Genomic DNA, 15,302 nt, shown 5'->3' on the forward strand with positions numbered 1-15,302 from the left:
TATTTCTATTCTTTTAGGAATTCATTCTCTTCTGGTTGTGATGGTAAGTAGCAATGGTTGTGACAGAAGTTGTTGTTGTTGTTTTGGATGATAATGAAAGTGTTGGCGGAGGCTGCTAAACACATGTTATCACTTCCCACTTTTTTTCATGCCAGAATAAACAATCCTTTGAAAAAGAAAAAAAGAAAAAAAAACCTTAGTGCATTTTGTTTATAAACAAACAGTGAGGATATGTACAATACTGTAAACATACTTCTCTGTTATTGTGATCTCAAACGATGATGGTAAAATTGGCTCTGTATTATGTTGATATTCCCACTGGTGTCAATAATAGTTGGGAAGAGGAAACAGATGAGTTGGTGAAATATCAGGTTGTTAGTTTTACCAGTTTGATTCGTGGGTTCACATATCTCACTCAAAGCGTGTTATTATGCCTGCAATGAAGCTGGTGGGGGCTGGCAGAAATGTTAGCATGTCAGACAAAGTGCTTAGTGGCATTTTTTTTATCCCCCACAAATACTGGCCCTTATGTTCTGGATTCAAGTTCCACCGAGGTCAACTTTGCCTTTCATCCTTTCAGGGTTGATAAAATAAGTACCAGTTGAGCATTGCGATCAATGTAATTGACTTGTCTCTTCCCTAAAATAATTACTGGCCCTTTGCCAAAATTTGAAACCATTGTGTCTCAAATGTACTTTCCACAAATTATAACATACTGGCAGTAATTGGATCTAGTTTCTTAGTTTGACCATGCTGAATCATATCATCTAGTTTTTGCCTATTCTGCAGTCCAGTGAATAGAACAGGTTAATGGTGATTGCAGTGTGGGGGAGTTTAGTTAAGCTCTTCGTTTTCTATTGAGAATAAGCCATCAACAACTTCTATCCACTGTTCTTGTTTCTGAGCTGTCTTTTCTGCTTCTCTCCAGTTGGGTCACTGCTTTTTCAGTTCTGCCTTAGCATCTCACTCGCATTCAGCTATTTTTAGGGGGTCAGCTCTTCCACTTATCTTGTGGGTTTCAGATCAGGGAGACCTGTTACCTTGAGGGCAGAAGGCCTTGCTCTCCCAGGTCTTATTGGTTTTGAATTTTTAAATTATCATTGGTGCTTCTGTGACTTTGCTTTTGTCTTGGTAGGGGTGTTGGCCCAGCACGAACTTATTTTTGCCTCTGGGAAGAGTTGGTCTATATTAGTCTGACCTCTGTCCTTTGACCTGTCCAGTATTGGAGGTCCTACCAGCAGCTTGCGCTACATTGGCATAGCTCTCGGGGTCATTTTGGCAAACAAGCCAACACACCACTACAAGGATCAAACCTTTTAGTGGGATTGGAAGGTTAGGGATTCTTTTATTCTTTCATCGGTTTTTTTGGTGGGGGTCAAAGAAATCAACCCCGGGACTTATTCTTTGAAAGCCTAGTACTTATTCTATGAGTCTCTTTTGCCGAACTGCTAAGTTACAGGAACATACATGTACCAATATTGGTTGTCAAGCGATGGTGGGGGACAAACACAGACACAATAACACACACACAAATATATATATGACAGGCTTCTTTCAGTTTCCATCTGCCAAATCCACTCACAAGGCTTTGGTTGGCTGGAGGCTATAGTAGAAGACACTTGCCCAAGGAGCCATGCAGTGGGACTGAACCCAGAACCATGTGATTGGGAAGCAAGCTTCTTACCACACTATTCTATTTACACGAACACAACACAATGCTAGTTATTGTATCTAGTTTTGGTACTAATATAGCTAGTATCATATTTCTACACTAATTGTTGTGCCCTTATTTCCAATACAGTGCTTGTATGCCTTGTACTCAGAACCAATAATTGACTCATAAGTCACCTTAGGATCCATAAACAAGACAAAGACCCTCAATGGTGAGAGAGAGCCATATGTATGACACTATACAAAGTACTCCTTATAGTGAGTACTTTGTCACTGTAGAATCCAGTTGTGTATGACACTCTCATATCATATACAACTGGATCCCAACCACTACAGACATAATATCTCTGTGGGAACCTTTATGTGGTTGCTCAACCTGATGGAAATAGCAGTCAAATAATCTCCCTTGAATCACATCGAAATGGACAGGACACACTGGATGATGTGTATTCCTAGGCATGTAATATAATAGAATGGTCACATCTAGAATGCCTTTGAACAGAAGTCTGGTCAGTAAGTGCACTCCTGGGGTTAAATAAAAACAGCCACAACACAGATACTCCCGTACCACTATAACCATTTATGGGTGGAAACTGGGTAGTAAAAGTACTTTGTTTACTTTTTATATGAAATTATTACAATTAAGAAATGTTAATCAGCAACACCAAATAATGAGACTACAAGTTTGATGAGGAACCAGTAGGTCTACCAAAATACTTGATCTATGTCTGTAAGACTGTAATATGCAATAATCTAGAATGGCCAAATATTTGAATATTTATTATACAATTTTAGAATATATTTATCTCTTTTTATCTTATCAACACAAAATGGTCCCTAGTTTTAGTTTTGCACCTTAATCTTGATAATATAGATAAAGGTTGCTGTTAAGAGCAGATGTTGAGAAGCGTTTTGGACCTGCCACTTTTGAATATTAGTGGCTGAGAATCCTGCTGTTTCAGGAAATAGGAAATGTCAAAAGGAACTCTGGGCCTGCTGGAGATATAAATAACATCATTTAATATGCAGACCAACCGACTAAATACCTACTACAAATGTACTTTAAGATTGCACAGACACACGCATACACACCATCATCATCATCATCATCATCATCTCTCTCTCTCATCTTTTATCTTGTTTTAGTCATTGGACTGTGGCCATGCTGGGGCACCAGTTTGATGGGTTTAGTCAAACAAATTAATCCCAGCACTTAGTTTTTTTTTAAAGCCTGATACTTATTCTGTCAGTCTCTTTTTGCCTAACCACTAAGTTACAGGGACATAAACAAACCAGTACTGGTTGTCAAGTGGCAGTGAGGAACAAATACAAACACAAAAGCACACACATATTACATACACACACACATATTACATACACACACACATATACAATGGGTTTTTTCCAGTTTTACCAAATCCACTCACAAGGCTTTGGTCAGCTCGTGGCTATAGTATGAGACACTTGCTGCTTGCCTAAGGTGCTACACAGTGGAACTGAACCCAGAACTATGTGGTTGGCAAGCAAACTTGTTACCACACTGCCATGCCTACGCCTAGCTATAAATAAATTTTATGGTCAATTACTATCAGAAGCAGCACCTTTAATTGTTTGATGAAAATGATGGAATGTAAATCATGAAGAGGATGAATCTTTGACTGTACTTAATATTATGTAATTGGGATACATGAAGAAGCAGAGATGATATTTCTGTGATAATTTAGCCTACAAACATTTAGTTGATTTGCAATAATGGGTTATTGATTTTTTTCCACATCAGTAGAACCTTGAAAGGACCGTGCCTAAGAACAAATGTCAAAGAAAGTTATCAGCATATAATTTTGGGGAAATTTTACCTGAAGGCTGTCCGTTTAATGAAAACTACTTGGAAGTAGAAGTTTGAACAACTCATCCAGGTTTCTTCCCATTTAGAATATTGGCACTTATTTTAGACTACATCAATCTGTTACAAATGGAGAAAAGTTGGTGCTGACAAGGAGAAAGGTATAAACTTGTGCGTGTGTGTGTGTGTTCTTTTTCTCATTTTAGTTTTAGAGTAAATATGAACTGGCCACCGACTTGGCAGCAAAATTGTGAAGGAAAGTATTTTTTAATCATCATCTTTAAATCTTAATAAAGTCTTGCAGATTTTTATAATCCCAGATATTGTGATCTGTTATGCATGCATGTATGTATGTATGTATGTATGTAGAAGTCATTGTGATTATTTCCCTATACTGTTGCAGTGTTAATAGCCATCGGATTAGTATACAGCGGTATCAGTGCATTCTGCAGATTTTTAATCAGTATAAGGGAAGAAACAAAGACAGAACATAATGACCCTCTTAAGATCAGGATTGAACATTAGTTAGGTGTAATCAAAGGAGAAACATGTTGCTAAAGAGTAGTTTCCATAAATGTGAGCCATAATAAAAACCCAGGAAAACAAGAGGTAGCATGTAGAGCAATAAATAAAAGCCTCAGTTACAACATGGCTGCCATTACGAAATTAGTTTTCAAAATGGCTACCATTGCAATATAAGTTTTAATACCCAAAACTTCAACTCATAATTTTCCTTCCATGATAATTACGTGTCAAATTTGTGGCATGGAGTTCAACCTGCATTAGATATAGATTCAGGATACAGAATCAGCCACTCTGAGGGTCAGAGAATAGACCAATGTATGATATGTAAAGAAATATAGAAACTGAAGTTAAGAACCTTCAAATTACTCTTGCATTAAGTTGTCAATTTTTATATGTAAAACTGAAGTAGTTTTGTAATATTAACATGTTAGCACTTTTGAATTATTGTAGACTCGGTCTTATGAATTCATTTGTACCAAATTTCTAGAAATTGCATCAACTTGAAACAGGCTACAAAACAGTCTAAAGGCATTCAGTGAAGTCAGCAATGTCTCAACTAATAATAAAAAAGTAATTTCATCCAAGAAATTATTATAATTATAAATATTGTTATTATTATCATCATCATCATTATTATTAGTGCCGACGTGCTGGCAGAATTGTTAGCAAGCCAGGCAAAATGCTTAGCAGCATTTCGTCTGTATGATTTGAGTTCAAATTCTGCTGAGGTTAACTTTGCTTTTCATCCTTTAAGGTAGATGAAATAAGTACCATTTGAACACTGGGGTCAATGTAATTGACTTAACTCCACCCCTGAAATTGCTGGCCTTGTATCAAAATCTGAAATTGTTATTATTATTATTATTAGTAGTAGTTAAGGCAGTGAGCTGGCAGAATCATTAGCACACTACTTAACAGCATTTCATCTATCTTTATGTTCTGAGTTCAAATTCCACTGTGGTCGACTTTGCCTCTCATTCTTTTGGAGTCAGTAAAACAAATACCAGTGAAGCACCGAATCAATGAAATTGACTATCCTCCTAACTGAAGGAATGCTAAGCGTGTGAATCTGAGAGGGGAATATGTTGAATAAAATCATAATTAACTGATCCTTCTGTATTTCCTTTTACTCAAAGCCAGGGATTTGTATAATCAGGATTGTTCTTTGGTAGGTTGGTATCAAAACGGTTAAATCAGCTCTTGTTCTGTCTTCCTCTTACCCACTCCATTTGCATCAAGTCTTACACTCTGTGGTCAGACCACCAAATTGTTTGTCAAACACATTTCCTAATCCTGTCTCTTTTTCCTTAACCCTTTAATATTTAAACTAGTCATATCTAGCCCAGATATTCTACCCATTTGCTGTTCAAACCGACTAGTTCCCGTCTCTCACACTTACCCTATAATGTCATTCTAAAACAAATCAATCACATCATTGAAATATCAAAGCTAGTAGATAATGCATGATTAATTCAAAACAATGCGAGTAAATAAGCATCATATTTTGACAGAGTAATCTGAGTGATAACGCTTTAAAACTGCTTTTCATTGGTTACCCTTCTTGCTTAACCATTAATTCAGTTTGCTACATGTGTTTATCCCTGTTGTTTCTTTTTGTTGGATAGATAAAGTACCAATCTAGAGTGGTAGTTTGGCAGAATGGTAAAAGCATTGGATGAGATGTGTTGTGGCATTTAGCATCCCGAGTTCAAATTCCACCGAGCTGTCAATGGACAGGGTTAATCCAGGGTTAATCATTTGACAATGGGGAACACTGTTCAATCTGTAAATGGCCAGTATGGCTTGGCAGGCCCAGAACTTGTATAGATATGCTGGTATCATCAGCATGTTGTGGCTTCCATCCAGCAATGCATTAATGACTGTTGAATGGATTGGAGTGAGCAGTATCTATCTATCTATCTATCTATCTATCTATCTACCTATCTACCTATCCACCTATCGATCTATCTATCTAATCTTCCCTCCTTCTTTCTTTCCTTCTCTCTCTCTCTCTCTCTCTCTCTCAATAATCCAAAAATTGGGATTTGTATGTTATTGCCTGATCTGCTAGAAATAGCGATCAAACCACACCTCATCATCTTAAAAAGGGAGGGCATGTTGGGATAGTGCAGTTTTTAGATATGTCAAATAACGAGGTCGATATATCTGGAATATCTTTGGTTATATAGTTGCTCCATTAAGGTCATCCTAAGCTAAACATTACCACCACCACCACCACCAACAACAACAACAACAATCACCAAACATTGCTCTGAAGCTTGTTAATGTCCAAGTTCTTCCTTTCTATATTTGTCTCTAAAATTGAAACAGCCACAAAAATAAAGTATGAGGTACTTGAAATATCAAGACTATATTTCTTCCTCCAACTGACCAGTAGAGAAAAAAAAATCAAACTGTGTGACTAATTAATATGTCTGTTAGTAATTGCACTTATTTATTTATTTATTTTGTACAATTTGTCCTGTAATCTCGTGTTCTGGTTTCCGCAGTTTATCAAAACTGGTAATTTCTTGGAATGGTTTGATACTGCAGCGACTCAAAATAATCAAACATTTCTTTCTTTCTTTCTTTTTTTCTTCCTCCTTCTCTTTGCTTAGCTCAAAGTACTTACTACTTGGTCTTACTTAAATGATATTGTCGAGTCTAAAATGACATACTTCAGCTTTAATAACCGACTACTGTGTATATTTGGGGCTTTTATTTGCTTTTTTTCTTTTTATTTGTTATTATTATTATTATCATCATTATTATTTGTTTATTTATTTATTTTCTTTTTCTCACACCTCCTAGGTTGCTGAATCTGTGGCAGAACTGGAGAGAACACTGTCTGCTATAAAATAACTAAAAGATATTTTGGAGACACACTTCTTAGGTTGATGGGCTCTTTACTGCTCTCTATGTATTCTGAGGCATTCTTTAATTTACCACAACATTTGGAAGTTATCTCTACCATTTTCCGATCCTTGTCAATTTTGGTGTCCCACTCACTTCAGATTTCAATGAGCCATTTGTGACTATATATTTCTAGTTACATAATCTGCAAGTAAGACCTTTTTTTGTTTTTCCTAATCATTTCCATTAACTCGTTAAACTGTTTAAACTATTTAATTATATGTTTGCTTCACTTGGTTTTCTTTTTAACTTTTTGAAATGGATTTCTAGAAATTTCTTTTGATTCAAACTTTTGAAATAATTAAGCTAATTAAAGTAAAAGAAAAGAAAGAGAAAAGCAGTAATTTATATTTTATTAGTTTCAGTGAAATTTCAAAATCTATCCATTAGAATTTACTTTTTATTCAACTTTCTTTTTTGTCTGTAGGTGAACAGTTGTTATATGCTTTTTTTCCTCCATTCTTCTGACAATTTTCTTCACATCCTATTCAATGTTATTGAGTTGCTATATTATAATGGAAATGTGTATGTTGTAGTACATTGTCCCATTTTAATTTTATGATGGATATAATCACTAGATTATCATCAGTAAATATAGGTTGTTTATGGACAATCAAAATTACCACTTAATATAATTTCTTAAGTTTATTTTATTCTTTATAAATATTTTTAAAAAAGTATTATTGGACATTGCCATACTAATCTTACCACATTTATGACAATGTTGATTCTTTACACCCATCTTATTTTACATTCACCTTTCTATGTTGGCATGGGTTTTCAGGTAGTCTTTTAAGGCCTGATGCCTCTCTAGATTGTAACCATTTTAGTTGTTTCTCATGACTTGCAATGACACCATATACTTATTCTAAAAACTGACATATGCATGACATTGGCCACTCTCTGACAGATTTTGTAGTTGAACATCTGGTGTTCTTGGTCACCGGATTACATTCCTACTTACTGTTATTGGGGCATGGCTATCTGCAAGTGCAAGCCCCTGAGTTAGAGTGGTTATTCCAGCATGTCTTTCTTGCCATCCTCAGTACGACACCTTTTCCATTTTGTCGGTCAGGACTATGGGGTAGACTGACAAGTCTTATATCTCCTAAATATAATGACTATGAGCACAACTTTCACAAATTTACTATATAGTGAACTGGGTCAATACTAAATCTGTTTGTTACATAATTCTTTTAGGTTTTGAATGAATAGCAACCACCATTTAACAGTTGTAGACATTTCATTTCCTTTACATCCCTCATGTTCTTGATGAAAGAATGACCACTACATTTCCATTTAGCCTCAAACATGAAACAACCTTGTTCTCAACTAAACGGGAACAATATTATAAAAGACTAGGAACTGACAAAAATGGTAATGCTAGACAATCAGTGACAGCATTTTAGTTTGTCTTAAAAATTCCGAGTTTCATTCTAAATCCTGGCAGGGATTTATTATTTTTTTTTTTCTGCCTTGTTAGGGTTTATTATTTTTTTTTTTCTGCCTTGCAGGGCTGGTCATGTAATTCTCTGATAGTTACTGCAGACAATTTGATTTACTACTCTTTTTGTTCACATATTTATAGATCTGCACCACTAAAATAAATCAGCACCATAAGAGGCCGGATCATGTGTCATTGTCATGTGCTGCCACAACTAACTTCTCAACATAGGTCAGTTTCAGTTGGATATTGGTGACCCGTTTCCCTTCACACTTTTGTAAATGAGATCAATGTTGAACAATGTCCATAGCCTTGTTTCCCACAAATCACACCTATTGCTTATTAAAATGTTAAAGTAAAACAAATTTCTGGTCAGCCAGGTTTGCAAGTCCTTTTTGATTATCCATCCATGTCCACTCACTGCGTTCCCCTCCTCATCACCTCCCACTCTCCTTTCACACTGTTGTGAACTTAGCTGCCAACACTCCCTATTCAATCCTCTGTACCACTTCACTTATATACTCTTCGAGGGTGTGCCCCAACATATAATCTTCACCATCTCTCCTTCCTTTCCCAACTGGGGTAGCCATCTATCTCCTCTACAGCAAGACACCTGCTTCTATCCCTTTCCCATACTATAACCTCTCACCACCATTCACAAAGCTACCTCCCTCAGTACTACTCCCCACTCAGTTGAGGGGGCTTGTCTTTTGAGTTACATGGTGACCTTGCTGGTGCTGTGCCATTTAAAAAGCACCCTGTACAATCTGTAAAATGGTTAGCTTTAGGAAGAGCATCTATCTGTAAAAACAATGACAAAGCAGACAGTAAAGCTTGGCGCATTCCTCTGGTTCACTGGTGCTTATCAACTCATCCAGCGCATGTCAGCTTGATGATAATGATTCTAGTGTTTGCACTTACATTGTCATGTTTTTCCTCAGATCAGCCCAAATTGGTCAGATTTAAGATCAAAGATGTTTCAATCCTTACCATTCTGACATCTTTGAATGCTCAAGAGATTACATTATCTAATATGTACTTTTTAAACTCTTTCTTTTTTTAGGTTAATTAGGCGTGATCTGAAGAAGATTTGGCTATTATTTCTAGCAGATTAAGTGACTATATAGTGGCTTCCCTTGGTGGTTTGAGGTTTCTCTCATTGCCTCAAAGCTTCCTTCATTGAATAGAGGTTTTCTCTTGGTTGCTAGAGTTTTCCCCTTATAAGGGGATTCATTCATTGGCCTTAGCTTCCTTAGGAATTTCAACCATGTTTCGTGGTCTGCTACCACAACAGCTCCTTTATAGGATCCAGTTAGCTGAAGACATCATCAGGAGGAACCACGTCCGGTTTCGGCCCCTACTCCTCTACCGTTTTGACGTGGCGGGGCCACCCCCTTTCGGAGGTATCTTCAGCTCTGGTGTTGGGTGCATGTCTTCTTTCACTGTTTGTGACTGTTCTAACTCAACTGTGGAATGTCCCTCGCTATGGTTATTTTCCAGGAGGTTCTGGCCACACGTCTTACGGTTCATCAACCCACGTTGTTGAATTACTTTCTTCCGACATACCTTCCCTTGGTGGATTAGGATCCAGTTAGCTGAAGACATCATCAGGAAAAATTTATTTTAAACAATCGACCCCGAAAGGATGAAAGGCAAAGTCGACCTCGGTGGAATTTGAACTCAGAACGTAACGGCAGACGAAATACTGCTAAACATTTCGCCTGGAGTGCTAACGATTCTGCCCTAGGTCACCTGCTGGTTGGCTTCGTTTGAAGAACCCGCCTTGCAATTCTTCCCTTTTGACATTCCAGTCAGGGCTGTGACTTTTCAGTGCAAAGTTGATAAAAAGACAAAACTGACAGTCAGAGGATTTGAACTCAAAAATGGTAAAGTATCAGAGGTAATAAGAAGTAGAGATGAATAAGACCAAGTGGAAAGCATGATTTTCTCATAAGATTGTGGCTTCAATTCCTGGACCAGGTGACATGTTGTGTTCTTGAACAAAACACTTCATTCATGTTGCTCCAGTCCACTCAGCTGGTAAAAATGAGTCATCCTGCGATGGACTAGCATCACATCTAGAGTATAATATATATATGCCAGAGAAACCAAGAAACCAGCCTTTGTGGACTAACCATTGCCTTATAAATGGAGTGCAAAAAAACCTATTGAAACCTACTTTTGCTCAATGAACTATTTGAATGTATTGTTGTTGATTAGCATCAGATCTAACCTAATTGAATAGACTTGTAATGAAACAAGTTCCAGCCGTAAACATCTGTTCTCTTTGCATATCAACGGCTACCATATTTGTCATGACCATCTTGTTTCTTTCTTTTTTTTTTTTTTTTTTTGCTATACTATTGACTATGTTGTCTATTGTATCCTTCTTTAAGACAGAAGGTCACACAAATGATAACAGCACATGCGAAAAATAAATACTTGGCTTCTATTATTTTCCTTTTGTTTTTATTTAAATAGAAATAAAATCATTGAATTATATTTCGGACACTCCAGAATTTGAGTAGATTTTTGAATATTGAAAACCATTCAATGCAAACTTGTTTTGCAAAGCTATTTCTTTAAGTACACATGTAACTCAAAGTAGTCCTCTACTTCATTTCAAAGATAAGTTTTATTCAAGTGTTATAGTGAAATTCTTTGTAGAAACTTGGATAAATGTGGTACTTCATTTTGGTTGTTCTCTGCTGGCTATTATTTCAATAGCCATCTCTTCTGATTGGAAGTGTGCCTTCAGAAGGAATTAGTATGATGTTAGTTTTCTAGCTGAAGATCTAGTTGTTTCTATCATGTTACCAATGGTACTGGTGATTGCTGTCAATGGGGTATAAGCTTTTAATGTTTTAGTTTCTGAGAAGACTAATTGTTGAACTGATGGAGTACCCATGGGAATTTTTTTTTTTTTTGATGTAATTATTTAAAATTATCTAATTAGTAAATAATTTTCATGAAAACAAACGATCAAACAAACTATATTCTATTAGTCATTCTGTGATATGGTACAAGTAAATGTTATATTTTAATATGGTGACGAAATTTAACTCTTATCATCATGCTCATTGTTGTTTTAGCATCCACTTTTCCATGCTTAAATGGGTTGGACATAGTTTATTGAGGCAGATTTTCTTCAGCCAGGTGCCCTTTCTTTTGCCAACCTGTACCTGGTTCCAAGCAAGATAATAGTTCCTCTGTTGAAAATTTTTTTAAGGGAAAACCCAGTGCTGTAATGATTCTGTTACAGACCAGAATCAAACAGTTGAAGAAGGGATTAGAGCATTCTTCATTACACAAAAGAGTTTCTCACTTTCCTTCAAAATGAAAGTAAGCAACATTAGTACAATTTGTGTAATACCATGGGTTTCAGGACTGGCTAGCAAATGCAGTCCCATGTGGTGCTGTCTTGGACAGGAAGCTAATAGTCAATAAGACTAGTAACTTCCTGTTTTCACCTAGCCCCAAGTATATACCACTTGGTGGTAAACATTACTGCTGCAATTGATGTGTGATTTGTTCACTTGCAGTGCCAAGTCCAAGTTTCTTCTGAGAATGGCATAGGCAATGGGAAACTTTTCTAGTGTATCCCATCCTTGAATCTCAACACAGAGACCTAGTCTATAGTTGTGCTCCAATAATCCAGTAAGGTTGCTTCAATAAGATCGTAGCTCTAATTACTGCCAGATTAATCCTAATCCCAAACAACAGTTTTACCCAGCTCTATGTATGTATTCGACTGAATGATAAAGGAGTTCAGATCATTAACAGTGTTTCTTCAGAGTATTTCATTAATGTTATTTTAAGAGTTTGGAAGAATTTTCCAAGAAAACTTTTTTTGTTTTTGTTTATACAAAGGTGAGAGAAGCTAAATAAAACATCTAAGTTACAAAAACATAAATCTTAAAATGAGGATTAGACATCAAGCATTCACTGACCATAATGAGTAGGTTTATAAACATAAGTTTATAATAAAACTTACATTGTTTTACTTATTTATTTATCAGCTTGTTTGTGGATTTCTTCCTCTATCCTATATGTTAGTCAAATGAAAAAAAAAACTCTATAGAGCTACTGACTGAAACTTATAAAAATCAATGGTCGGGCATTTTGCAGGATATTTTCTGGTTATTTCTGGCAGTATAAATAACCACTTTGAAGCCTCTTCTTGCCTATAGATTCTAATAGTGACTACAGTAGAGATGAGAATCATGAATTTGGTCTTTGGTCCTGGCAAAACAGTCTCTGCTTCTCAGTTTTTATTTATTCCTTTCTCTGGTGGTGTGCAAAAAAAAAATAACACATTTACAAGTCACTGTAATATGGTACACATATAGTGTAAACATACAAACATCTTCACTGTTTTACTAAATCTTGCTGCATGTCACATGAAAGTTTTGGTCCTCAAATGTCTTCTTAGTGTCTAAGTGTATAAGTCAACCTACCTTTTTTTCTTTTTGGTTGTAAATTTTGGTCTGAAAAATTCAACTTGTATGCTGGAAAATACAGTATTTCATTAATGTCAAGCGTTTGGAGAAGTTTTTCTAAGAAAACGTTTTTTTATTTGTACAAAGGTGAGAGAGGTTAAATAAAACGTCTAAACTATAAAAACATAAATCTTAAAATGAGGATACGACACTGTGCATTCAGCGCCCACAATGAATAGGGCTTATAAACAATCACTTGTAGTAATACAACTTCAAGTGTTTTGCTTATTTATTTATCAGCTTGTTTGTTTGTGGATTTCTTCCGCCATTCTATATCCTAGTTGATTAAAAAAGATCTATAGAGCTGATGGCAAGATAGAGGAAACCTATAAAAATCAATGTAGCACTTGGAATAAGAGGAAAGGACAGCAACAAGCAACGAGCATGCAGGTGTTGCATTTCTCAGTGACACAGAAACTAACCAATCGAAGTGAAGGACATAGAGTCCTAACTTAACACACTGACAGTTATCTTTGCTCTTCATCTGTAAAATAGAAAGAAGAAAAAGAAAAACAAAAAAAAAGCCCAACATACACCATGCAAAATAAACGCCAGATTAACACTACTAGCTTAGTTATCTAATGCCACTGAAGTCCTGAGGAAATCAAGGAAAGCTTAAAGTAGTGGACTTGATCTGAGAGAGAAAAAAAAATCTATATTTCACCAAGAAAAAATTATAACAGTTCACTGAAAGCATAACACAAAAGATAGCTGGGAGAAGAATTTTCAGTAGACGAAAATTAATAAATTACTGATGCGTTAAGTGTTTTGTTTTAATGCAATGCCATATTTGCAAAGTATATATATAGATTTTTAGCCAACTCTGTATATATTGACAAACGTTAAACACCCTCTCTCTCTCTCTCTATGTACAATATCTTTGCAGAAAGCCAAAGAGTGGTCAGCTAGATGAGTTTCAATCCCTTGTTGAGATTTCAGTCAGTGAAACTAGTTTAGTTGATCTCACTTCTTGTCCATGTTGTATAGAGAGACAAAGTATTCACATCTGTCTATATACATATAATGTTGGGTAAAACTTTACAGATATATTTTGCAGTTTATCCAGCATCAAATTTAAGACACTGTAGGATGCTAATTTTTTTTTGAAAAGTCACAATTATTGCAACAGGAAATGTTAGATCCAAGAACTTGGCAAAGCTTAAAGTCTAATCTGAGATGATGTCTTCATTCTACAAACACACACCCTGACTGTATGGTTAAGAAGCTTCCTTCTGAACCATGTGATCTTGGGTTCAACCACACTGTGAGCACTCTGGGCTAGTGTTTTCTATGACATTCCTGGGTCAACTAATGTCTTATGCACAAAGTTAGTACACAGAAACTGTGTGGAAGCCTGCCGTGCGTGTGTTTGCCTTCCCGTCCTCCACCACTAGATAACTGGTATCGGTTTGTTTATGTCCCTGTGACTTAGCAGTTTGGCAAAACAGACTTTATAGAATGAGTACCTGGCTTAAAAATTCAGTAATGGGGTCAATTTGTTTGACTAAACCTTTGAAGGTGGTACCTCAACATGATCACATAACCATTTGTGTTACTCACTGAAGCAAGTAACACATAAATGGTTGAGTATTCCACAGACATGTTTGTACCCTTTGTATAGTTTTTCAGATTTAAATCAGTATAACACAATATGTGACAAAGCTGACCCTTTGAATTACAGGCACAAGTACTCCAATAGGCTTCCTCACTGTTTCCATCCACCCAGCTTCAGTCCATAGGCTTGGGTCAGCTCGAGGTTATGGTAAAAGACACTTATCCATGGCACCCTGAAGTGGGATTGAACATAGGCCCTCCTGATTACATAGCAAACTACTTAAACATTCAATCATGCCCATGTCCACCATGACTCCACAACTATATTAACCAAAGTGGGCTTTTCTTTGAGGTGGTAGGATGTGATTTATTGGGAATTTGACTACTATTACTTGCAAATCAAGTGACCACATAGAGGCCCACATCTTCTTTAACATTACTTCAAAGTACTTTACTAATCCTTTGTTCCCTCAAATATTGTTCTTCTATCTAGTTATGTCCCACACTAGACCCTAACTTGCATTGATTTATCACTTACAAGCTGGTAAAGCAGTGTGGTTAGTATTACTCTTTTACTTGTTTCAGTTATTTGACTGCGGCCATGCTGGAGCACCGCCTTTAGTTGAGCAAATCGCCCCAGGACTTATTCTTTGGAAGCCTAGTACTTATTCTATCGGTCTCTTTTACCGAACTGGTAGGTTACAGGGACGTAAACACACCACCATCGGTTGTCAAGCGATGTTGGGGGGACAAACACAGACACACAAACATACACATATATATACATATATACGATGGGCTTCTTTCAGTTTCCGTCTACCAAATCCACTCACAAGGCTTTGGTCGACCCGAA

The 15,302-nt window shown here is 36.4% G+C and overlaps 1 protein-coding gene across 4 annotated transcripts in view; it reads left to right on the plus strand.

Moving 5' to 3' along the window:
- Nucleotides 1-15,302, plus strand: part of LOC106883607 (tripartite motif-containing protein 2) — a 209,019-nt gene that overhangs the window by 139,382 nt on the left and 54,335 nt on the right. For all 4 annotated transcript variants that reach the window (XM_014934695.2, XM_014934697.2, XM_052972201.1 and 1 more), the window contains one exon: nucleotides 6,851-7,103. The gene's annotated coding sequence lies outside the window, so the exon portion shown is untranslated. The remainder of the gene's footprint in view (nucleotides 1-6,850; nucleotides 7,104-15,302) is intronic.

This window comes from Octopus bimaculoides, chromosome 12 (genome assembly GCF_001194135.2).
Source record: "Octopus bimaculoides isolate UCB-OBI-ISO-001 chromosome 12, ASM119413v2, whole genome shotgun sequence".
NCBI lineage: Eukaryota > Metazoa > Mollusca > Cephalopoda > Octopoda > Octopodidae > Octopus > Octopus bimaculoides.